At 36.4% G+C, this 26,050-nt stretch overlaps 1 long non-coding RNA gene across 1 annotated transcript; it reads right to left on the reverse strand.

Moving 5' to 3' along the window:
* Positions 1–9,109: 9,109 nt before the first annotated feature.
* Positions 9,110–9,905, reverse strand: LOC108372962 (uncharacterized). Its single transcript, XR_001848912.1, has 2 exons — positions 9,609–9,905; positions 9,110–9,469 (listed from the first exon to the last, which is right to left on the reverse strand). It is a non-coding gene; the product is annotated as an uncharacterized LOC108372962 (long non-coding RNA).
* Positions 9,906–26,050: the final 16,145 nt, after the last annotated feature.

The raw sequence follows: 26,050 nt of genomic DNA on the forward strand, positions 1-26,050 counted from the left end.
GCACAGTGCATAGTGTTTTTGATAAATATTTGCAAGGCTTCTAAAGTTAAATGCCGTTTGAACAAAAATATTCTTCTTGCTTTAACTGAACAATATAAATCATACTTCTAACTTTTATACAGAGCTTATAAAGAATTCAACAAATTTTCATAAAATTTTTAAACTTTTTAATCTGAATTTTTAAAAAAAAAAAATTAACGCCAGTTTTTATAAATTCACTTGTTGTATGAAAACACCCGCAAAAGCCGTCTTCAAACAAAACATTGTTAAAAATCAATGGAACTTTTCAAAGGCCTAAAACTTAAATTCAGATTAAAAATCTAAAAATGTCGATGAAAATTTGTTGAATTCTTCTCCTCTATAAAAGTTAAAAGTTGGATTTACATGGTTTTGGGAAAAAATAACAAAGAAACTTTAATATTTGTTAGGCCTAACAAAGATTTCAATTTCAACCAAATTAAACTGATCGGATGAACAAAACCAAAAAAAAAAAATGTACAAAAATCGCAATGAACTCAGTTTTGCAATTCACTGTACTTATGTATATTTTCAATTCATTTAGGTTTTTTTTTTNTAATTAGTAAGTTAATCAGAGTATTACGTTATCTAACGCAATGTTTATAAAGCCTCACATTTAAAATATTTGTGTAAGGGGTTGACACCTGTTTAGAAAGAGAATTCAATTTATTTAGTAAATTAAATTAAATAATATTATATGAATGTCAAACGAATGAGCTTTAAGGAAACTCTTTTTTTCGAAAACAAATTTTAAGAGGTTTGCAACTTATTTAAAAGCTAAATATTTTTAACTACAAAATTATAAAATGTTATCATGTGAATCTCAAGAGGTTTTAAAAAAGGTTCGTTACTATATAGGTAACACACTAAGGAAGTTAAAGTCAGCTTTATTTCGAAAATACGTTTGAAGAAGATTACACTTAAAAGTTGAATTCTGACATTAAAAAAAATTACTTCGCTTCAATGTTCTCTCAGCGTTGTAAGACAACCAACCGGGTGTCACTTACAAACGTCTTAGGTTTTCACATCCGCAACAACAATACATAATAGCAAAAATTCTTCTTCTATTAATTTGAAATTAACTTCGCCAGCCTTTTATTCAAGACGAAATATTATTTGCGGTAAAATTATTTCAAACTTCGTTTGCCACTCTTGCCCGCCATGACACTGTGCATTGCGACACCGCCAATACGCTCTCAGCGCTTGAATTCTCTTGGCTTTGCATACTTGCTAACAAGCGGTGTGCGAATATTATTAAAAGTCGACAGTTATTTACAAATTTTGCGCTTTGAAATTCTCGAAAATTTTTATTACTTATTTTTTACTTTCTTCTTCGCTACCATATTATGCTATTTTATCTTTTTAATTAAATTTACACATAAGTAAGCAAAAAATTAAGACTGTTAAAATTCCACTTGCACACACATTTCATCGGCTCTCATAACCTGCTCAACCCAACGCAGTCCAACTCACCCATCAGCTCAGCTTAGCTCAGCTCGTATGCACGCAGCTGGGCTATTATTGCCGGTGGAATCACATTCGTTCAATTTGCCGGTGTTGTCTGCAAAGTTGGGATAAAAGAACGCGTGAGCGCGAAGTGTGATGAGATGCGGCAATTTCGAAACAAAAGGCCAGGCGCCTTAATTACCTTTAACAACGGCTGCATGCAAAGTGAATCGTAGTGGCAGCATCCACACTTTCGAGCGAATTAAATACTCTCATTGTATGCAGATGTGTGTGCTATATGTTTGTATATACATACATACATACATACATACATACATAGCCTTTTTACTAAGGGGTAAAAAGCAATTACAGAAGGCTTTCTCTGGAATGTAGACGGCATGATGTCCTTAGTTATTTGTTATAAGAAACAGGCCCAATTGCAAGGCATTGCGTTTCCGATTTCAGAAGAACAGCTCATAGAAGGTCTGCTTCCTAATTAAGAAAAACCAATAACAAAAATTAAAAATTATATGTTGGGTTTAACGAGATTCAAACCTGGGCCTTCCTGAAAGCTAACAAATTGCAGCAAACATATCTGTGCACTCAGCTACAACCACAACTTATTTTCAAACTTTTGTAGCTTATTTCAATTTATTTGCTTAACACCATGATAAAAAAATTACAAGGCAAATTCACTCTCGCAATTCGTCGGCCATGATTTTTTCTGAAGTTTGCAAGCGTTTTAAAATCGTATAAAATTGAAAATAAGCAAATAATTTTTAAGCAAAAAACAAGACCGACTTCAATTCTCTTATAAAAATTGAAGATCGTCGTTAATTTCTTCATGATCCAATGATCGGATTTAAACCAAATTAGAATGGAACCACCTGTGAGTTAACTTCTTTCATTTTAAGAAAGAATTATAAAAATCAGTTAACGTATTCCAAATTTATGCGGTAACATACATAAACTTGCATAGGATCTGTTCTGTAATACCTTATCAAGGGTAGGCCTTGGCAAAATTGCTTCTGAGTATGTACATGTAATACATACATATGTACATATATTTATTAGACTGTGTCGAATAATACAATATATTTTCGCTCCCATGTGAGTCGTATTCTTCTATACGAAATACGATTTTTTTTATATGAAAAAAATGAGCGGCACCTTCAACAAAAAATATTGCAAAAAATCAACAGCAAGTCCTGGCTACTTCAAATTTGTTTTTTATTGTATTCAAATTGAATGAGCTAAAAAGATACTTTATTTATTTGTTATACTATACTACTTTGATTATAAATAAAAGAATGCGACGAAAAAAAATATTTAATTGAAACTTTATATTTTTGCCAGTGCTAGCTAAAATATGAAGACAGAAGGCAATAATAAAATTATTATATGGAACCGAAAAAAGTCGTTTTATTTTATGCACTCTATGCTTAGTATGCATGAATGCATGTGCATTCGTACATATATTTACCAGGTAAATAATGCGACTAATCAAAGATGAGTTTAAAATGAGCTTCCAACAAAAATCAAGAGCCGAAGCTCAATTCCAAAAGAACCGAAAAATGATTTCGGAAGGAGGAATCGAAACTAGATACCGAACGAACCGAAACTCGATTCCTCGTTGTTTTTGATGTTATCGACCTGAAATTCGGTTTGCATAAGTATTGTGGAGTTCTAGCATATTTTGTTCGACATACAGAAACTTCGTTGTTTTTGACGCTATCGACTTTAAATTCGGTTTATGTAACTATTATGGACTTCTGAGCTGACCTATCTTCTTCGGTTCAAGGTAATATGTATAGTATATCATATAGCCACCATATACCCGATATGGCCGAATTACATCAACTTCGTTGTTTTTGATGTTTTCTGCTTGAAATTCGGTTTGTTTACGTAATATGAGTTCTGAGTTGCTCGACTAAATTTTTTCATCATCTTATCTTTGACGCTTTCAAATCGCTGTCAGCTGCGATTTCAATGTGTCAAAAGAGCAGCGACAACAGCGAAAAAATAATATTTTTTTAAATGGAAACATTGCTTTGTTTTAAATTAAATTCTTATCTGGAAACGCGTATTTGAATTTCATGTATTTTAATTTTATAAATTTTTGGTAACACAAATATCAGCTATGGAATGAATGTAATTTCTTTACTTTATTTTATAATTTATTTGTAAAATCTTTTCGAAATCTTTTGTTAAGTTATATCTATAGGACCTATTCCGTTACCGTTTTTCTTAAAACCGGAACCGGTCCAAATTCCCGGTTCTTATTAGAACCGAACGCGACAGAACCGCTTATTTAAGTACTGTGAACCGCACATAACTAGTAACAGGTCTAATTTACCTCCAGTTGTACCTGTATGGTTGTAGTCGTACCTAGTCAAAGCGTCAACACGTAAATGTAAGCTATGGTGAATAGTTCGGTTCCACTCATTTAAGAGATAAATGGCACATGTTTGTTGCAGTGTAATTAAAATATTTACACGTTTAAGAAGCTCGTTGTCTACCTTTAGATGTTGCCTACCCACTCATATAATTTGCGTATTTATTTTCTCTCTGTTTACCTTTTTCATTTTGCTAAAATAATCCTTTTTAACTTGTTGACTGAAGATTGTGTTGTTATTACTTAATGCTGGCGCTGCTAATTTAAGTTTATTTCCATGGCAAAAATTAGTTTGCAAAAGTTTTCGCTAATTTGCCACTTAAGTGACACTCTTTGCTCCTACATTTTGGCGTTAAGTTTGTCTTTCTTGCTATCTTCTCCGCTAATACATTTGTTTCTGTAATTTTGTTGATGTTATTTATTTAAGTTGTTGATATCGGTAATATTTATGATTGTGGCATTCTGCTTTACGAATATGTATGCAAATTTATACTATTTGCTTAAAAATTTGCACGCTTACATCAATTACCGAATTAGTTATATTCTCTCCAAATGATGTTCAGCGAAGGTAAGGTTGAGCAATAGCTTCTTTAGTTTGAATTTAAAACATCTTGAAAGAAGAGGCGCATGATATAATGGCCTAACTTTCACCGTATGAGTTCCGCTTAGCAAAATTCCTTGTATGACCACTAGACCTGCGTAGTCATGTCCTAAAAAGCTGCGAAATTGAGTTTTTTAATATATTTTTTTCTAGGCCGATTGCAATATCGTTCAAAATCCTCTGTGTAAGCCTTCAAAGCACAGTCGAGTATTGGGTGGAAGAGGGATCCAGAAAATGTGTAAGTTGTTCCATCACCTGGCCGTATTTATCAAGATAATAAGATCTTGAAGATTGAATTACAGCGTTACTGGTTAATGCATNATAGAATAAATTATGCAGCATTACTGGTTAATGCATTCAAGAAAACGCGGTCAGATTTGTTGGAGGTTTTTTTGAATCTCAGTTCCACCAAAAAATGCCAAAATTTTGTTACAGATTACACTGCTCACTATCGATTTTTGTGATACTTTTCATTCTTTTTTTTGTGACAACTATATTCACAGTTTTCTTCGCCAAAGTCATTCGCTTCGCATGTGATAATACCACCCTAAAGCAATTTTTTTTCGTTCCCACGACAACAGGAACGACCCAGATTTATATTTGCGAGAGAGAGAGAGAGAGAGATGTGCCCATCTACTTAGAATTAGATACACTAATAACACTGGTACTCAGTATAGCAAAACAGCGGTTCTTTTACAGAGGGATGAACTTTGTCTTTGTTACCGCGGCTTATTTAACCCTGTACAGATCGGTTAAGCTATTATCCGTTGTCGTCTAGCTGAACCAACGGTAGATCCAGGAAACGCGCCATTTCAACGAGGTGAGACCGAAGTAAGAGGTTTGTGCGATGATGGCGGGCGGGGTTACTTTAAAAGTTGGATAGATGTTGGGTTTGTTGGGTATATTGGGGTTGAATCTGGATATGTAAGAGTTTGATCTGCTAAGATCTCCAGATCGCAACTGTCCATAAGTGAGTGGCGTGGGTTTTATGAGTTAGGTTCAGCTCTTCCTTTTTGTAGCTGATGATTAGATTCGTATTAAGGCATTCACAGCGTGAAAGCTCAGGAATTGGTGAATATCTACCGGTGAATGTTATTTAAGGCATGTCTATATACTATGACTGTAGGAACAACCAAACAAAAACTATTTATGAAGCATAACGTTGTTGCTATGGAGGTGATGGTCTGGAGACGTAAGAAGGAATCCTGTGGCTATATGGGCGGCAGTGTTCTAGAAGGTATGTAACTACCTACACTCTGCCTTAAGTGCTATACCGCAGAGGCCATAGTGATGCAGCATCGGTAGGAGAGCAAGTTAACAAAAGTTATTTGTGTTAATAACACAGGTTTACAAAAAAATGCTGAATGCGAATCCGAGGTCCGTTAGACTCCATCACGTCAGGTTCGTGGTCATTTGAAGGTCAAGTAGGGAAAAAATCATTGAATAAACCTGAAAATTCAATAAAATTCATCGGAATTTTAACTTGGGATGACAGATGACCGTGAGGAATCAAGGGACCTCCATACTCGGTTTCAGTGACAACAAAAACAAAGTTTTTTTTTTTAATTTTTATTGAATAAATTTTATGTCCTATTTGACCTTCAAATGACCTCGAAGCTGACATTATATAGGTTAACGGATCTCGGATTCGGGTTCAGCGAATGTAAAACCTTATGTATGTGAATTTTCAGGTTTATTCAACGAATTCTTTCCCTACTTGACCTTCAACTGACCACGAACCTGACGTGGTGGAGACTAACGGACTTCGGATTCGCATTCAGCGTGTCGAATAACATAGGGATATATAAGTTTGGTTTAATATGCATAAGCTTTTTTTTTTGTAAACCTGTGTAATCGTTCATCTTGTGATTATAATGTCGCTGTTAATGAAGGGAAGCAGTAAGGATTCTTGCAGTGCACAGGCGATCAATAATATTACCAATGCCAACATCGCGCGCAAACAGCAAGAACAGTACTCAGACTGCATGCCTTCTATTGTACATATTGTTTTCGTGATCCATTTATATCATTTTTAAATCTACAGATTGTTGTGTTCTAGAAGCTCAGATGCTCAACTCGCAAAATCCCAAAAAGCGTTCCGCCGTCTCATGCTCTTCGAGGCAGAAAAAGCAAATGCGGTTGTCCTTTATACCCATCACAGTCTGGTGTTTATGCCATGAGCAGTAACCACTCAAAACTCCTCCAAATTGGCTGCAGTCCTATCTGGTCAATGAAAGCAAATACCTAGACAGACTCTCTGAGATTGAGGGCAACACGAGGTTTGCTCATCTTGCAGGCCTTCCAAGCCATTTCTGAGCGAAATATTCAACCTCTCTGAGCAAATGGTCAGATGCCTCATAACCAGATATTCCCGAGTGACCTAGCACCCAGAGTAAAACATGTTCGTTATTCGTTTATTCGAGACTTGTGAGAATTGCCACACCAGTGCAGCTTGGCTGTCACTACAGACACGTAAACTGATGCTTCTCCTCCTATTTCTCACAACGTGTTCAGGGCCTTGATATTTAATTTTAATTTTTTTAATTCAGTCTAAAGTATCTCGGCCTGAAATACCGAAGCATGTTCTCCAAGACAAAAAGTGAATATTGTTCCCTTCACTATTGATATAGACTCCTTAGCCTGTGCTACAGTATTCGGGTTAAGCCAGCACTCGGCCCCAGGGACTCTAAATTGTAGTATCTTTCAGCAAAGGAAACAGTGGCGTACTGTCCTGTAGCATTGAACAGAAATTCGAGTGTAAATCTCTGCCTGCAGCAATTTTCGTCCCACTGCATCCAGTATTATAACAGCAGCCATCTGTTATAAGCCTACAAGAGGCCGAATGGCCCTTCCTATGTATAAAAGTATTAAGTGACTGTAGGCTTGACAGTGCATCCAGAACAGCACCAGGTATTGTAGGGAAAGTTACCGTACAGCACACTGCCTGCACTGCCGGGTTTAGTTGGCCCACCTAGTAAAGGACCTGCGAGATCTCAAATTTATTGGCCAGTGGCGAAACGAAAGTTATCGGATGATAAGAATCGACTTTACTCAACGATTTCTCAGGCTTCAGTAATGGTGCGATTACCCGTCTGGGCTTCAACATGTCAGGAATGATTAAGACTGCTTTTGACAGTTTAAATGCCTTGGCGAAATAGTTTTCTCCTTTTTGGTTAACGGTTTCAGCGCCAAAATGGATATACCGATGGAACCAATGGTTTGGAAGCTTTGCGTTTCCAATGGCTCCAAGCCTTTGCCGCTGGTTTAAGTAAGAGGCACACTGGGTTTTGGCAGTTCGTGCAGCATTCTAATCAGTCGACGAGCAGGTAAATATGTAGGGACATATACATAAACATACAGTCGAATCTCGCTGGCAAATCTGGCAGAAAATTTGGGACGACTCAGGAAAAAAGGGATAGACACCAGCTTATCAGCATTAATATGTGGTGAGAAAGGTTTATAAACATTGCAATTTTCAACTAAAAGAGTTTCTTTCGAGTCATAAGCCTTGACGAGACCTTTTGATTTTGTCAAGTAGGTTTTAAAATGCATATGCCTTAACCAAAAATTTTGTTCTAAAAAAATGTGTGTTTTCAGCTCAAGCTAAGTTTAAAACCTATTCGAGAAAACGGCACTAAATAATTTTGAAATAAATTGTACAATAAAAACTCTACATAAATTTCATAACAAATGCAAGTATGTATGCAAGTAAAACTCAAAAATAATAGTTGCTTAGCAAAATGTACACACTTTTTTCCAAAGGCTTTATTGCAGATTGCCCGAACGTCAACGCGCTCAATTCCTTTACTCTTCCTTTCAATGGCAATAGCAGATGATTGGCTTCTCGATATACCAGTTGGTCAATATATCGTCGTTTATTTGGCTGCTTTAGCATCGGTGTGTGAAAGGTGTTATATGATTGTTATTCCAGTTGGAGAATTGTATGTTTATGCTACGTTTAAGTGCCAGTGTGAAGAGTTTATGCTGATAAGCAGTTTTTGTGTTCTCGTTCTTATTTCTTAGATTGCTTTCGGGCAAATAGGATTTATACGTATGTACGTAGGTGTTTAAGATCTTCTTTCGTGCAGGAATTTCACATGCACAGGTACGAAGGCATGTATTAGTTGCGTATGTATGTGTGTGTGTATATTGTTTTTTGTTTATCGTTGTTTATTTTTTCGTTGTAATATCGTATCCGGTTATGTGACTTTCGTCTTTGTCTTGCAATACTCTTCAGCGTTTATTCCTTGGTTTTATTTTTAGCCGTGTCTTCAAGTTACTTCACTCAACTAAATTGCTGCTTTCGTCACTTGATTGATCAAATTATTTTTCAGCAAGTTTTCTTAGATTTTTTTTTTTTGTATAGATACTAGGTGTATGCTTATTATATTTTTTTCACTATTTCGTTGAATATTTTAAATTTTAGTAGTGGGTACATGTATATGTATGCCGGTGCATACATATGTATTTTCGTATGCTCTCACACTTTTTTTCTCGTTTTTATTGCAATTCTACTGTCAGCTATTAGGAATTTTATTCGTCAGAATTTTTATAATTTTTTTTATCGTAAAATGTATAAATATGTGTATGTCACAAAAATCAGTCAACACCAACAAATAGTTTTTTAGAATAACTTATAGGTTTTAAGCGAATTCTTCTAAGCAAAGAAAAAATGCATTCTCGTTTATTTTTTATACTTATTTATTTCATTCGTTTAACAATTCGTTATCGCCCAGCTACGTATGTATATCGTTCTCTGTGCACTGATTTATGTGCCTAATTAATTAATATGCAAGAATCTTGACTCGAATTTTCTTGTATGATTTATTTCTTTGTTTGCTTGTGCTCGGATTATGCCGCATTTTTTCATATCTACGAGCACATAAAACTTCTTTTTACATATATCTTTCGTCAAATGCTTGTTTGATATTTCTTCGTACACCTTTCTACTCAGAAGTTTATTCGTCGTCGTTGGCAACTAAGCTCTATTATCTATGGGTTTAATTAGTCTTTCGTTGTTGTTTCGTCGCAAAATATGCAAATATGTACATATATTTCTTTTTAAAATAAAATATCAAAAAAAAAACGAAAACAAGTATACGTGCCTTTGGCAGTTGAAAAATTTCTTCTACCGCACTTAGCACAGACCTCTTTGCAGCTTCTTTTTTCTCTATTTTCTTCGATATCGTCGCAACGCACTGCACTTGGCCTTAACTTTTTAGTTAAGCTTCACTTTGCCTGGAACAATTCTCTATTCTTAACTTCGACTTATTTCTTCACTCGATATCAAATTGATGATTGAAGCCAAAGCGCATCCCCTTTCTTCTCACTTCACGTCGTCGCGCCTCGGTAGCAATACCGTAACTACTCTTCCAGCCCGTTACGATGCGCTCGCACTGAACCTCGTTTATTAACTGATCTTAGCTACAATCGCGCTGATTTTTAGAGCCAGAGACAGTCAATGTGGGCATTCGGCCAAGTCTCCGCCGCTAAAAGTGCAAAAACGGGTTATAGCCAATGTGCTATTGGAGAGTTTGGAGACATTTGTCATGCTACGTATGCGCGCAGCAGTCAACGTTCAACAGGTACTAACGCGATAGCGGCTCTCGAGCTCATTGCATTATATATGTAGCTGTGAGGCGCTCTGCGGTCAGCCGCGCCACACAAAGGGCCATCACAATGAGCGTGTGATACACACTTATAAAAAACATTCCTGTGTATATTTCTTTGTTTATACGTACATACATATGTATACATGTATGTATGTAAAAAAGTTTCTGTCTACCTGTTGCGCTTGTTGATTTTGCATTTTCTTCTTGTTATCTTTATATATGTATGTTCTACTTAACTTGCATATAATGCATTCTTTCATTGCATTCTTTTATTTTTATTTCAAAAAATCAACAGTCTCTGTTTCTTTACCCATACTTATCCGTTTTAATTTGTTTGCTTTCTCTCTTTTTGTTTGTTGATTTTATCTTTGTGCGCGCATTAATTCTTAGATTTTATGCATTAAAGTCGCACTTGCAACGGCAATTCGCTTGTTGCCCCATCTTACCTAGCCCTACCTGTACATTTCTCTCTTTCTTTATCACTCACATACATATGTACATATGCACGTTCTAAGTATGTAATACACCATGGTATAATTAAGAATATTGCCATCATTAGAATTATCTCATTATCATTTTAAATGCACATCAGTGGCAACGCTGCTTTTTCTCCGATGTCACCATTGCACAATTAATTACATTTCTCGAGCGCACATTCAGTGAATACATCGGCCTCCCACAGGTATGTAGCAGCCAGTGACCCCACTCTTTGACTTGCCACAACTACTCCACCGCGCCTCCTTCTAAATGTTACCCACTGCATAGCTGCTGGCGTGCAATTGCTCTATACAATGCCAGAAAAAATTTCCCCACAAACACTCATATGCACATCAACACAACTCGACTCGAAAAAAATATCCGCCGGCCCTCATTTCATGCAACCAACTTAGGCTAACCATGACCCACCGCAACATTGTGGCTCAGACACTAGCTTCGCTAAGAGTAGTGTTGCCATTTTGTAGCCTGCATTGGGTGATTTTTTCTCAATGGCCCAAAAAGTTGGATTTTAACTTACTTTTCTTTATTTATAAATGTTGAAGTTTTATTTTAATTGCCTACTGCAAACCCCAAGCACTAGCCTGCGTAAGCATTACTGGTGCGATGAGAACTATTACAACTACCCCTGCAAAAAGTGGGACTAATCCGGGATGACTCCGGGATCAATCGCAAAGGAGCATGCGACTAATACCACTTTTGATCTCTTTATATGGAATGAACTGATCGCTTTTGTTCGAGCATGTCCTATGAAGAGACTAATTGTTCACCTTTATACCCGAACGGGTATAAAAAGCGACTAGTCACTTTTAAAAAATAAAAATAAAAATTTGCGCCAGCCGCGATTCGAACCGGGGTGCTCAGTTTTGTTAGCCGAATTCTCTCTGTGTGCCAACGCCGCACATGAAATTTCATTGACTAAGTGCGCACATATCATTAAATCGTTAATAGTACCCGTTAGGGATGAGTCGGGGACGAATTGATCTCCAATTATACCCGCAAGGGATGAGTCGAGACTAATTGACCTCCAGTAGTACCCGTATGAGACTAGTTGCGACTAATTAATGCCCAATTGTACCCGATTGAGAGGAATCTCGGAATACTCTCTTTAGAGATGAGTCGCACAATTTTTTGCAGGGACGTCTCTGCTCTCGTGATGGTTTTGATCTGCTTCTTCTGCAAATTGTAATGAAGGTAAATGCTCTGATGTTTTCAGCAAAGACTTATCTTAGAGGAGAATGCAGAGGATATGAAACTTATACACCCATCCGCTCTCAAGACTATAGAACAGGAGAAAGGACTGCGAATTAGCTATGTGTATTTTTTCTTTAATAGGACCGACTAGGTCAATGAACGGCCAATGCCTGCCAAGGAGCTCAGTTAGGCGAAATAATTTTATCAGGATGAAATTACTGGAGTGCAATGCGGTGTTGGATTTGTGGTGGAAGAGAGACCCCGCCGTCGAGTACTGTCGTTCACACCGGTGTCAAAGCGAGACTCTTCAACTCAGACGGAAGAGGAGGAGGCACTGAAGGATCTCTTTTACGAGCGCTGCCCTCGTCACAATATCAAAATCATGCTCGGCGATTTAGATCCATCAATCTACTTGGCTGTATCCACCTCGAATAATGAGAAACCAAATCGATAATGTTGTGATAGATCGAAGTCACGACGTACATACACTCCGAGGGCCAGACATCGACCCGGATCATTATCTTGGTGCAGCGAAATAGCATACGACCCCGCCTATCTTTAGCATAAAATGTGCGTTCAACAATGCAAGAAAAGTTCAACGTCGAAAATCTGCAATCACAACAGAAGGCCAATTTATTCGCCTCTCAATTCTCATACCTGTCTATAGAGACCACTATTCAACAAACCGATATATGGGAGTAGTGGAACCAATTTCCCGCGAGCTCGAAAGAACAACTGGTACGATGAGAAATGTCACGAAGCTTCACAGAAGAACGATGGAATCTAGAGGGCCTCACTGAAATCTGAAGGAACGTAACCTATGTAAGTCCAGTATAGGGAGCTGACGAGGTAAGCGAGATGCGTTTGGCGGATAAAGAAGAGAGAGACCGTAATGCGGGAGTATAAAGTTCATGAAATGCTGGCCGACCGAAAAACGCCCAAAAATTTTACAGGGGCCTAGGTGACTTACAGAAGGTTGCAGGACCAGGGGAACTCATGTAATAACAACGATGGCGAATTAGATACCGATATCCACAATATACTTTAATTATGGAAGCAACACTTTTCCACCCTAATATATGGTACCAGCGCTGAAAGTTATGGAAAAGACGTTCCCGTGCCCCCAGTCGTTGATGAAGGAATCGATGTTCCACCATCTGACAATGATGAGGCATGAATGGCGTCTGAAAAAAAAACAAAGCTGCCGGAGCTAATGCAGAATATGGTCCGATGAACGCATGCCGAACGACTGGAATTTATAAGTTCTTGAGAGAAAGATTCTGCGGAAAACTATTGGACCTTTGCACGTTGTCGACGGCGAGTATCGTACCCGATGGAACGATGTACTGTATGAAATTTACAATGATGATAGTGTTGCGAATTGAAATACAGCTTAAAAAAAATCATACGAGTGGAAGAGGGAGGCCTACTCTGTGATGAAAAACCAGGTGGTGAAGGACCTGACTGCACTTGGCATTTCCATCTGGCATCAGTGGGGCAAAAAAGAGGGAAGACTGACCTGCTTTTTGGACTCAGTAGCATAGGCGGTGCAGGAAAAAAAGAAGAATAACAAAGGTTAAATTGTTTTGTAAACATCTAAATCTTTTTAGATCTTTTGCTTTGTAATCCTAGCTTTTTTATGTCTGGCAACACTGGCCGCCATCTATAGCGATTAGTGCATTGTTCTCTACTGAGTAGCTTCCCACAGCGTACACTAGTTAGCTGGGCTAAATTAATGCTGATGTAAATATATGTACTATATAGTTATGTTAGAAAAAGAGGTTATATTTACTTAAATACAGAAGTACATTTATAAGTATGTACATATGTATATATGTAGTTACACTGATATATGTATGCATGTGCAGTTATATCTTTGTACTTTATGTAAGTATGTACGATTATGCATCTACATATATTTTTAATGACAATCACCCACCTCCGCCTCACTGATAACATTTTCTCTCAGCGCATACTTAGTGCATTGCGCTTACTCCCTCTCCACGCGCGTTGCTTGCATTAGTTTTTGCCATTAACATTTGCAAACTTCTTGCTTTTTGTTGCATTTCTTTGCATTCTTTCGGCATTGCATCGCATACATTTTTTCGTAATCTGCTTGACTTTTATTCTTCATAAGGGCGACGTTGTGCGCCTGCAGTCAGCTTAAGTGCTTTTCATTCACATTTCGTCTCCCCTTGAACTGCTGTGTGCATACATATGTATATTCTGATAAATAAGTGCCACTACGGCTTTGTGTTTGAATATTTAGCATTTTTTTCGTTTTGCTTTTTAAGTACTTGTTGCAATTCTCTGCGGCAAGGATGTGTGTAATTTAGTTGAAATAAATAGCAAGAAAAAGTAGAGTACCTTGGCATGTACGTGTTTATGTATTTGTTTAAAAGCGATATAAGTGGAAGTAACCATGTATACATATGTGTATATATGAGCAAATCTCACGAGTTGTTACATTTTTCGACAAACACGTGTTTTTGGTTGAAAATGGGAATTCACCTATCTTCAAAAATGCATTATCTTCAGTTTTGTATAAAGAACAAGATTCCATCGCGAAAATGTATTTATATTAAAACTTAAAAAATATATACTAAAAAAGTAAAAACAACCACTCTCGTATGTAACGTATACCACCACCATATGCAGTCACTTTAAAGCCATATTATTTAAAAGTAATTAAATATTGGCGTTTAACGGTTTTACACAGTATTCCTTATGCACATATGTAAATATTATTTACTTTACATATATAACAATTTTAGAATGAATTTTGAGTGCACCAATAAAAATTTAAAAAATGGAATTTTAGTTTCTCAAATCATAGTCACCTTTTAGTCAGTGTAATTTCCTTCATTCGGTGAGACACTGGTCTAATTTTAACATTTTGAAGTATCTTACATTATTAAAAATTAAAAAAATCGTAAAATTTCAAAAATTTCAAATTAGCTGCGACAGATATTCTGCATGCTGCCATTTTTTTTTTTTTAATTTCGTGGAGCACTCTTCAAACTTCACAGATATGTTGTATTTGATGCCAACGTCAATTACCTCTAATATGAACATTCTATTTGAAAGCCCAAAGTAAAGTTAAAACAAGTAAGAAAGTCTAAGTTCGGGCGGAGCCGAACATTAAATACCCGGCGCAAGTATTAAATATATGATTTTCGGTGTGTATCAATTCTGAGTAAATTAGCGTCCTTAAATTTCGAAATATTGAAGTTTCAAGCATTTCCGAAATTTGCCGTTATATGATAAGTGGTCGAAATTTTAATCTGATTCCAATAATTTTCAACGGTTTGCTTCTATGCGGCAAGCACAATAATCATACCGAGTTTGGTACAAATTGGTAGAACGGTTACCGAGATACATATATGTGATCATAAGTGGGCGGTGTCACGCCCATTTTCCAAAATTTTATCATAAACGTATTTCTTGGTAGATAATTGTTGCAAGCATTAATTTTGAATAAACTAGCTTTAATATTTATTGATTTATCGAAGATTTCGTATTTCTCCAAATTACCGTTATATGTGTGGTAGGCGTGGTTATTGTCCGATTTTAAAAATTTTCGGCCATTTGGTATGCTGTAGCAAAACCAACAACTGTGCCAAGTTTGGAAGAAATTGGTGCAGCGGTTACCAAGATATACACATGTAACCATAAGTGGGCGTGGCTACGCCCATTTTCCAAAAATTTATAATATTCTTATTTTTCGTCTAAAATTTATTGTAAATGCCAATTTTGAGTGAATTATCTTCAGTAGTTACTAAAATATCGCAGTTTTCGTATTTCTGAAAATTACCGTTATATGGGAAGTGGGCGTGGTTAAAGTCCGATTTCGCCCATTTTCAATACCAACCTACCTTGGATTAAGGGAAACCTACATACCAAATTTCGTTGAGATATCTCAATTTTTGCTCGAGTTATCGTGTACACGGACAGACGGACAGACGGACAGACGGACAGACAGACAGACATGGCTTAATCGATTTCTTTTTTCATCCTGATCATTTATGTATACATTTGTCTATATCTATCTCGATTCGTTTTGCCTGTTACAAACAACCGTTATGTGAACAAAGTTATAATACCCTTGTGCACAAGTGCGCTCGGGTATAAAAAACAATTATGATTTCTTCGAGTGACAATGAAAAAACTAGTAATTTCGGTACTTCTTCGCCTAAATAACATAACAGTCAACTTAATTTTTTTGCACTTATGATCACAAAAACAAATTGTATTTTTTTACAAATAACGCTTATTACAACGAATAATCGACTATTTGAATAATCGAGGAAAGTCAATTATTCGTATAGTAATATTCGATTGGCAATTGTACGAAAAAATGGCCGATCGAACTTTGGAATATTCGAATACTGGAATTATTGAAATGATTTCAAGAACCCTAATCAATAGTATCAGATTTACCGACAATCTGAATATTTTTTTTTAAGTTTTCAAGATCTGGGTGTTTCAGATAATTGGCATTTGGATAGCTTAATTTGTAAATATTTTTCCACGTAACACTTTTAATGAAATTTATTANTAATTGGCATTTGGATAGCTTAATTTGTAAATATTTTTCCACGTAACACTGTTAATGAAATTTATTACCAAAGCTTTAGGTCTAATCCAACACCTCATTCGATAAAAATTGTGTCGATAAAAAAAATTTTATCAATGCGTTAATAATTTAGCCTAAAAAATATCTCAGTATTCAGTGAAAGAAAATGAAAAAAATACTTTGAAATTACAATGTTGATAACCAAAAATATCGTAAATATTGTAGCCTGCTGAGTTCCTTAGAATTCCGTAAAAAGAATATTTTATAAACAATTAAGAAAATCGACTCTATCGCGTTAAATAAATATCTTACTTTATAAATTAGGTGGCAACCATATAAATAAATACGCTGGGAGAAGGGTCATTCCATGCAAAATTCACGCCCCAATATTTTTTTTTGGCGTGAAATATTTTTTTTTACTTTCTTTATCGAAAAAAAGAAGACACCTCTTCTTTTATTTCATACTAGCAAATACTATTTCTGTTCTGTTTGATATCCCTTTAATATTTAATTAGTTTTATTAATTTCAGTGAATAAAAGTTTTCAGGCAGGTGGCAACCCTCCTAAAAACTATTTTCGGCAGTAAACTTTCCTAAACCTCTCCAGTTTGATACCCATATTGCAAGCAGGTGGCAACCTTCAGCAAAAATATTTTCGTCTGTAAGCCTTCTTAAACCTCTTTTTACCTTCCTCTTATTAGCTCGGGATGTAACTATGTAATATTGATGCGCCTAAAAGATGCAGCGATTTCTATTCTCAAGTTACTTACCTGATGACAGTACGAATGGCAATTATAATAGGGAGGTTTTAGTTTTTTAAACTATAATTTTATTTATTTTAGAGCCATATTGCAATGTTTACTTTATCTTATAAATTTACTTAAATTGCAATTTGCAAACAGGTGGACACGTTATATCTCTTACAAGGTAGATTTCATCCATTAAACATACATACACATAATTTAGTACATATACAGGTGTTGTCAATGTTTTTGTTTTGTCATTTTTAAAAGAAAGAAATAGGAACTGCTTTAGAAATAAAATTTAGTACTTGTAGCCAAAAGAGTTTTGTAGGAGATGGGCGTCACACTGACAAACTATTCAATATCTTGTTAAAAATTGTTGGTGTAAACGAGCAGCGTGCATCTCAAAAGAGCTGTGGGCGTGGCAGTGCGTCGACTTTTCGGCCATTTTCGACATTTCTTCATTCCTAATTGCAGAATGGAGCATACACGAAATTAATGCGAATATGCAGTACGGTTACTACTTTTCGGCTTATATGGGCACGCCCCATTTCGTTGTCCACTCATATACTTTAAATTGCTTACAAATTTCTAAGAGAAACAAATTTCCGCCATTCAATTTTAATGCATTTTGTGTCTTTAATCCTCTGAGCTATAAGGTCCGATTAGGATAAGAGGGTGTGTATAAGGTATTTTATACTCTCATTTGGAGACATATGTAGTTGTCTATTATGAATACCCTCTTTGATTGAATATCAGGCGAAGACACATTCCCCTAACCGCTATAGTTTATTCATAAATTGTTCTTAAGTGAGCACTGAACGGGTAGTGCACATTTATCCGCAGCGTTAATTGGCATCTCAGAGATGCATCTGGAAATCTCATCTATTCCTGTTCCGTCAAGTTGCTATATCTGGAAACACAGCAAAGAGTGACGTTGCGCTACATTTCCAACTAATCCCTGATTTTACTATCTTCAATAATATTGCTTTCAAGGCTTATACTTAGTAGCTGTCCCGTCTGGAACCGTGCTATTCAGAAAGAGTCTAGCCGAACGAACGGATTGATCTACAGCTCCCCCGAGTAGAGATCGGATCCGATCCCTTGAACCATTTTTTATTGATTTTCACGTATCGGCTTCTCGGAATCCGAAGGCGGTTTTTGCGGCCGTACCATAGACAAAAATATGCAGCGTTAGCAGTTGAAATATCATGTTAAGTCCCACCTTAGGGACGTTACACACTACTATCATTATGTAGAGGTATGCGAGTCTTTGTACTTTCCCAATTAATTTCTATTATTCCCCTTGTCTATGTAGAAACCAAGGCGAAGGCGATAACCTTTGTTCTGCGAGCTTAGAAGATTCGCAGAAGCTCGTCCACCACTTATTTTATCTTATTGTTAACATTTATTTCAATAGTACTTAGTTGCAAATGTTTTCTATAAAATTCAACGAAATATTTCGGTAATCCTCATTATCATTCCTCTGTTACATATTTCCAAGAGGCGAAATTGAATTAACTAATTAAAGCTGCTGCAAACGAAGCTGTGCCGTCAGGTTTTATGTTTGTGTGTGCCTTCGTATAGCTTGTTGAAATTTTTATTTATACGCCGGCACTAAGCAAACTTTGTAAATTTTTGTTTGTCTAGTTATCTTTATCTTAATTTTTTATTTTTTTGCTTTAGTCTGGGCACCAATTCGCAGACATTGTGCGCCACGCGCTTGTGCACTACTTTCCTCTTTGTCTCGTACATACCTACCATTTAGTTTTAGAGGTGCGCACACTTCTACAAATAGCTTGCCAAAACCGGTGTCGGCCTGCTGCTCTTTTGCATGTATTTATTTAGTCAAGTCTTTGACCTTTGCAGTCTATCTATTTACAACTTCTTTGTAGATAAAACGAGACCAAAGATAAGCTTGAGAAAAGCTTCTTGTTAATATGGAGATAATGATTTATTTACATTGTTAGAACACTTTCTAAACAACAAAGAATACCATTAAAGACAGTCGGAACCCAATTTCATGGTTTACCATTTTCAAAAGCAAAGTTTATTCGCAGCTTGTTATATTTATCTGGCATTAATTTTAAGAGAGTATTTACAAAAAATATAGACTTGAGGAATGGTACAATAATTACAGGTATTGTCTTACCAGAGAGTTTTGCTTCACATCGAAATTCGTGCTCCCTTATTTTCATTTTGACACAGTTCAATGTTGATTCTTTTACTTTTATTTGGCTTTGCTTTTTGTTTTTGCTCAATTTAATTCTTCAAAACAAAAGAAAAAACGTTTGAAATAAAGTGAGCCATACAAATTTTGAATGTATTTACAAGCAAATGTTTTTCTACCGGCTTTTGCAAATTAAAAAGTTCTCTGCAAGATGGTTTGTTTAAAAAAATATGTGTACATATATGGTATAAGGGGTATGGAAATATCCCTTTTCCCTAGCAGTAAACGTTTTAGTGTGGGCAACAATGCTATTATTTTAATAAGGCAGATCGGAATATGCGCTCTCTGGGAAGACAATACCTGTACTTATTGTACCATGACCTGGGGCCTATTTCATAAAGTGACGGTGATAATTTGTAACCACAGGCATTTACCATATTGTCAGTGACACTTCGATAGTTTGGTGAATGTTTTGTTTCATAAAAACTATTGTCACCACCGCTTCAATTCCATGAGAAATTCCATTGCAAAATTATCATTGCCGCGAATTAAAATTATCGTTGACAAAATTGTCGCCAGTCATGAGATATTTATATGTAATTCATATGTAGTAATTGCAAATGCATTATTTTAGTTTTAAGAAATATTAAAATTATTGAAAAATAATGAAATGAGCGCAATCTATATTTATAAAATAATAGCCGTTTTCGTTGTTTGGAGTTAACTCAAAAATTACTGCATAGATTTCAGTCAAATTCTCAGAAGTTATACCTTGCATACATATATGGTCCTATTATAGCCTACTAGACAATACGCTGGTGGCGCTGGAGTAGAGTTACTAACCGATTTCGTTCAAATTCGTAAAGTGAGCTACCTGTATGTTGAAAAATTCGTTTCCTAAACACGAACCCGCTATATTTTATAAAATCTGATTTTCTGGCAAAATATTTTTTTTTATTTTCACTTTTATTTCAACATATTTTGATTAAAAGAAAAATAGTGATAAAAATAAAATGTTTCACACAAACAACAAAAAATATAAGCGATAATCGCATGAGGTTATTGCCTGAAAATTTTAAAATGCACTTAGTGGTGATAGCACGGCCCAGTAATCATAGTCAACTTATATACAGTAGACTGCATTACTCCCCATACAAAAAAAAATCAGTATTGTTCTTCCTGAAATTATAAAATCTATTATATTTTAAGACCTCCTCCGAAATTTCGCGCAAAAATATTAAGATTTACGTGAGCTGGACCGCTTTGAAAATACCTTCAAAAATTGAGTTTTTTATTAATAAAATGTTTAGTTTTTTTAAATATTTTTTGAAAAGATTACCTCAGATGACTAACAAGTTTAAGCTTAAAAAGCTTGCATAAAAGTATTGAAAAAAATTTATACGTAATCATTATGAGATTTTTGATGCTGTTTTTGAACTTTTTTCAAAGACTGGTTTAAGAGAAACTTGAATAACTTAGCCAAAACCTTACCAATTACCAAGACTTTCATAATTGATAAGGTATTTTCTCACTTTAATTTCTTTGCGAATAACCTCATTCAAAGTATGAAAGAGGAAGGTAAGATAAACGCGTGGCATTCCATGTTGAATTAAGATGTATTGGTATTTGATAAAGAAAAATTTGGGACGTGAATAAGTATTTTTGCAAAGAAATAAAAAGGGTGACAAAATACCTCTGCACTGCCACCTCATACGTCTATATCGGTAAATATAGTATATGAGCAGTTACTCAAGTTTTTCTTACACAAATCTTTGAAAAAAGTTAAAAAATAGGATCATAAATCTCATTATTATGACTCCGTTGATACAATTTTTTAATATTTTTATGTAGATTTTTTAAGCTTAAACTGTTTTGTCATCTAAGCGGACTTTTTTCAAAAAGTTCTTCAAGAAACTATTTTTGTTCATAATAAAGTCAATTTTTAGAGGTATTTTCAAACCGATTTAAAATATTATTTTTGTTGTTATTTAATTTTGTTTAGTTTTTTATAGTTCATTCCTTAACAACATTCGTATAAATACAAGTTTAAAGGCAGTGTCACACGATTGGGTATTTGCCAAAATTTGGTGCAAATCGTATTCCAATTGTGTGAATACCCAAATATTTTTCTTTATCCCAATCGCGAAAATGATTTGGTTGAAAATTTTCAATAGAACATCGCTATATTGTACCAATTTTTTTGCTGCAAAAAAACTCCCCCTTTTTTATTTTGTACCAATAGTCTGTAAGCATTTATGCAAAATTTTTTAGTAGATCTGTGCAGGCCGTTTCACAAGTACTTGCGCCCGTCAGCTACTGTGCATTTTCTCAATGCGCATAGCCTTAGAAAATCATTTTTCATTTAATTACTGCTTTCAGCATACATTTTTTGCTCATCCTCGATGATTTACGCTTTCTCGTCTCTCACTGTTATTGCCGAGCACAAAAGCAGCATCAGTATAGACCATTTAATATCATCTCGTCATGTAATGAAAAGACCTCTACAGCAACAGCCTCAGACTCAGCCCAACCACAGCACAAATTTCAATCAAGCTTTCAAAGAAAACTTCATTTTTCATCAGCGCCAAAACCGACGTAGACATCGGCCAGCGCTACGCTGATTATAAGCATCATTCTATGCTGTGGTGGCAGACCTCACCATAATCACCACCATCCTCATCATCGACAATACCATTAATGCTTTTGTGCAATCACTTACGCCACTGACCCCAACAAGCTGCCGCCTATACGGCTTCATCGTCTTCTTTGTTTGCTCTTTGGTAATTTTTCTCTGAAATTTGCTGCTTTTCTTATTTTTGCAGCATCCTGTTGTGGGCGGCTAAACGCGGATACGTAACGGTTAGGTAACACACATACATAAGTGACTGGAAGTTCATTCACCAATCGATGATGTGGACTGCAATGCCACAGATTCGCAGCCTCACTAACCTACTTATCCTTTAATCAAAACGCCAAACAGAAAGACCACAGCTGTTCAACTAGACGACCACCAACCGCGACCAGCCATCGAGCGCCATTCTTCAAACAGCGTAATCATTAAGCTGACTTCATTAAAACGCCTCACCATTGTTAGGCAACATGTGCATCATGAAATCGGTTCCCCTAACCCAGTTTAGACACTAATTTAAGTCCAGTTATGTAGATGGAAGAGCACATGGCCACCCACTAAGGCTTGCGTACATAACAGCCAACTTTGTTCTATTAAAATTGTAAGTTTCTTGGAAACCCCTCTTTTCGCATTTTTTTATTGTGGTTTTTGCAACCGCATGTCGATATGTAAGCTATTGATTCCTACGTTTCGCTTTAATTACTTTCAATATCCAGTGGTGATTTTCAATTTTGCGAATTTCGCATTAATCGTATTCCAGTTTGTGCAAAAACAAAATTTTATTCATAGAGCAATAACAAATTTTGATGTCAACTATTCTGTCCCTTATGATTTTTGACGTTATGAATTTTAAATTCTTTTTATAATTACATCACGAACTCCAGGATGGTTTATCTGGAAATTGTAATTATGGCAAAATATCGCATACGGCAAAAAATTGTTGATATTCTAGTTCTAGAATTATTAAGCCAAGCGGAGGTGAATTTACATACTTAAAGCCAATTTCATGACCGCAATTTAAGTGAAAAATTATTTTAAATTTTTGAATCTTATATGTAAATTGACAGAAAATAAAAAAATCGTTTTCCATTTAAATTGCTGGCGAAACCGGATGTTAGGATTAAAAGTATTGAATTTAGCTTGGACTGCAGTCAGTTATTTTCGTCTGGAAATGCATTGTCCTATGACCGTCAGGAATTGGCAAACTCTTGAAAAAAGACCCAGTCTCACTTATGCCATGCTGTTCTGCGGGAGAGAGATCGACAAAATATTTGATTAGCTCTTTTGGCAACACTCGTATACTTCCTTATTAGCAAGGAATGGAGAAATCTTTTAAACTATTTACCTTCACATACACTGAAACTCTCAGGAGTTGAAACCTGCGAGTGACGAAATCCTGTGAGCAAAGGAAACATGTGATAGCTAGCGATTCAGTTGATACATCGCATATAATATCGGTTCGAAATACGATGTTAGCTATAAACGTTTACAATTTCCTAACATCGCGGAATTTACGATACATCGATGTCAGTTTAGACGATGCTTTAAACATCAACTTTAGTAAGCTTGCTTTGGATTCAGCTAATCTGTTATTTGTCTAAAATAATTACTGAAAATTGGTGACAGAAAAGACTCTTACGCCGGCTCCTAGAATCTCAACAAAATCAGGCATTGCAGCTTTAGGCCCCATCGAACTTACGATGAGTATTTCGACTAATTATTTATGTGGAAAAAATAGTTAACGTTCACGTTCTTAGGAATAGAGAATTATGGAATATGGAAAAGAAGTCTAGTTTGTAATCTCTGTTTTGATAGAAAAGCCTAAATGTAAAACGACGAAACGTTCGACAACGGACTGAGGGTGATCGATCCGGGGCCCAAAACATGGTGGTATGCAGTACTAGGCTCAAGCATAAAAAAGATCTATCAAGTTACGTGGTTGTCTCCAGATCGAAAAACGAGAAACCAAATCTATCATGTTGTCTTTTGGACGTATATACACTCCAAGACCCAAACATTGACTCGGACCACTATCTTGTTGCAGCCGAGATACACAACCGCCTATGTGCAGCAAAAAATGTGCGCCCAAATATGCAAGCAAAGCTTAACGTTGAAAAGCTACAGTCGACTTTCACACCTGCCCTCAGAGAGTGTTTTTCAACAAACCAATATACGAATGTGAGCCGTGGAACCACATTTTCCGCTCATTAAGAAATGCTGCAGAAGTAGTTGGATATCAGAGAAAACGCGTCTATGCAGCGCGGGCTATGTGGGACCGCTATAGGGAACTGAAGTGGGAATGAGAAGAGAGAGGCCGAAATACGTGAGTGTGAAAAGCTTAAAATGCTGCCTGATAGGAAAAACACCTGAAAATGTTACCATATAGTTAGGCTACTTACGGAAGATTTCAAGACCGGGGTGAACTCTTGTAAGAAAAACATTACGACCTAGTGCCTGATATCCAGAACGTAATTACATAATGAAGGGAGCACTTCTCCACCCTACTGAATGGTAGCAGCACGAAAAGTTATGGTGAAGACGAACGCGAGCGCCCAGTCGATGATGACGGAGTCGATGTTCTACCAGCTGGCTACGATGAGGTACGAATAGCAATAGCGCCCTTGCAAATAACGAAGCTGCTGGAGCTGACAGCCAGTTGAGCTATTCAAGCACGACAACGAGGAGTTGATATGGTGCATGAAAAATCCACCATAGACTAAGTATTCAAAATACGCGAAATCTTGGAAAAGGACCGAAAGAAAAGGGTCGACACCTACCATCTCTTTGACGACTTTAAAGCCGCTTTCGACAAAGAAGTTGCCTATATTCTGCGATGTCTGAATTTGGCATCCCCGCGGCTATGTAAAATGACGTTGAGTATTACCACCAGCTCCGTCAGAATTGGGAAAGACCTTTCCAAACTATTTGCTACCAAGCGGGTTTTCAGACAAGGCCATGAGATTTCTTTAACCTACTGTCAGATAATATAATAAGAGCTGCAGAACTGAACCGCTCAGGAAAACTTTTTTCCAAGAGGATACAACTGCTGGCATCTGCGGATGACATCGACATGATCGCTAAGAAGAACCACGAAGTCTGTCTACCTTTTCCAAGTTGGATAAGGAATCAAACGAGGACAAAACGACGTATCCCCTGTCACCGACCAAACAGTCTTGGAGCTTACGTCATTGTTGGTACTTATATTTTCGGGAACTTAGAGANGAAGAACCACGAAGTCTGTCTACCTTTTCCAAGTTGGATAAGGAATCAAAGCGATTGGGTGTGGTGGTCCACGAGGACAAAACGACGTATCCCCTGTCACCGACCAAACAGTCTTGGAGCTTACGTCATTGTTGGTACTTATATTTTCGGGAACTTAGAGGATTCCATTTACTTGGGAACTAACACTAACACCGATAATAATGTCAGCATCGAAATCCAACGCAGAATCACTCTTGCCAAAAGTGCTACTTTGGACTGAGGAGAAAATTTAGAAATAAAGTCCACTCTCGACGTATGAAAATCACACGCTATAAGTCACTCATCATGCCCGTGCTGTTATATGGCGCAGAAGAATGGAAATGAAACGCAATGAAAATATCAGACAAGGCGGCTTTTTGAGTGATAAAGATTTCGTGGAAGATTTACGTGTCTTTACGCATTGGCGACGGCGAGAACTGTAGACGGTGAGCTGTATAAGCTTTACAAGGACATAAGCGGCTCTGTTGGCTTGTCGTTCGTATAGACACCGACGCTCCAGCTCCGAAAGTATTCAACGCGGAACCCGCTGGTGGTGTCAGAGGAAGATGGAGGCCCCCACAGCGATGGAAAGGCCAAGAGAAGAAGGACATGGCGGTCAGTTGGCATAGACGAGAAAATACTGGCGTGCTTTGCTGAACTCGGCGAAAATCGCTTAGGCGCCATATAAGAAGAAGCTCGTCAAAACACGATTCGGAGTGACAAAAATAAAAATAAAATATTTTTTTTGTGTTCTATGTGTACATGTGCCCTGCAAACCATTTTTTCAGAATATTCTGCATTGTAAAGAAATTTTAAAGAATTCCTTAAGATTTAATTCGATTTTTTGCCGAATTTTCTAAAATGAAATAAATTACGCACACTTCCATTCTTTTACGAAATTTCGGAAGAAAATCTGTGAAGCAACGAAAATA

The sequence above is a fragment of the Rhagoletis zephyria genome, unplaced genomic scaffold, assembly GCF_001687245.7.
Source record: "Rhagoletis zephyria isolate East Lansing unplaced genomic scaffold, Rhagoletis_zephyria_1.1 Rzeph_scaffold_06207, whole genome shotgun sequence".
NCBI classification, from domain to species: domain Eukaryota; kingdom Metazoa; phylum Arthropoda; class Insecta; order Diptera; family Tephritidae; genus Rhagoletis; species Rhagoletis zephyria.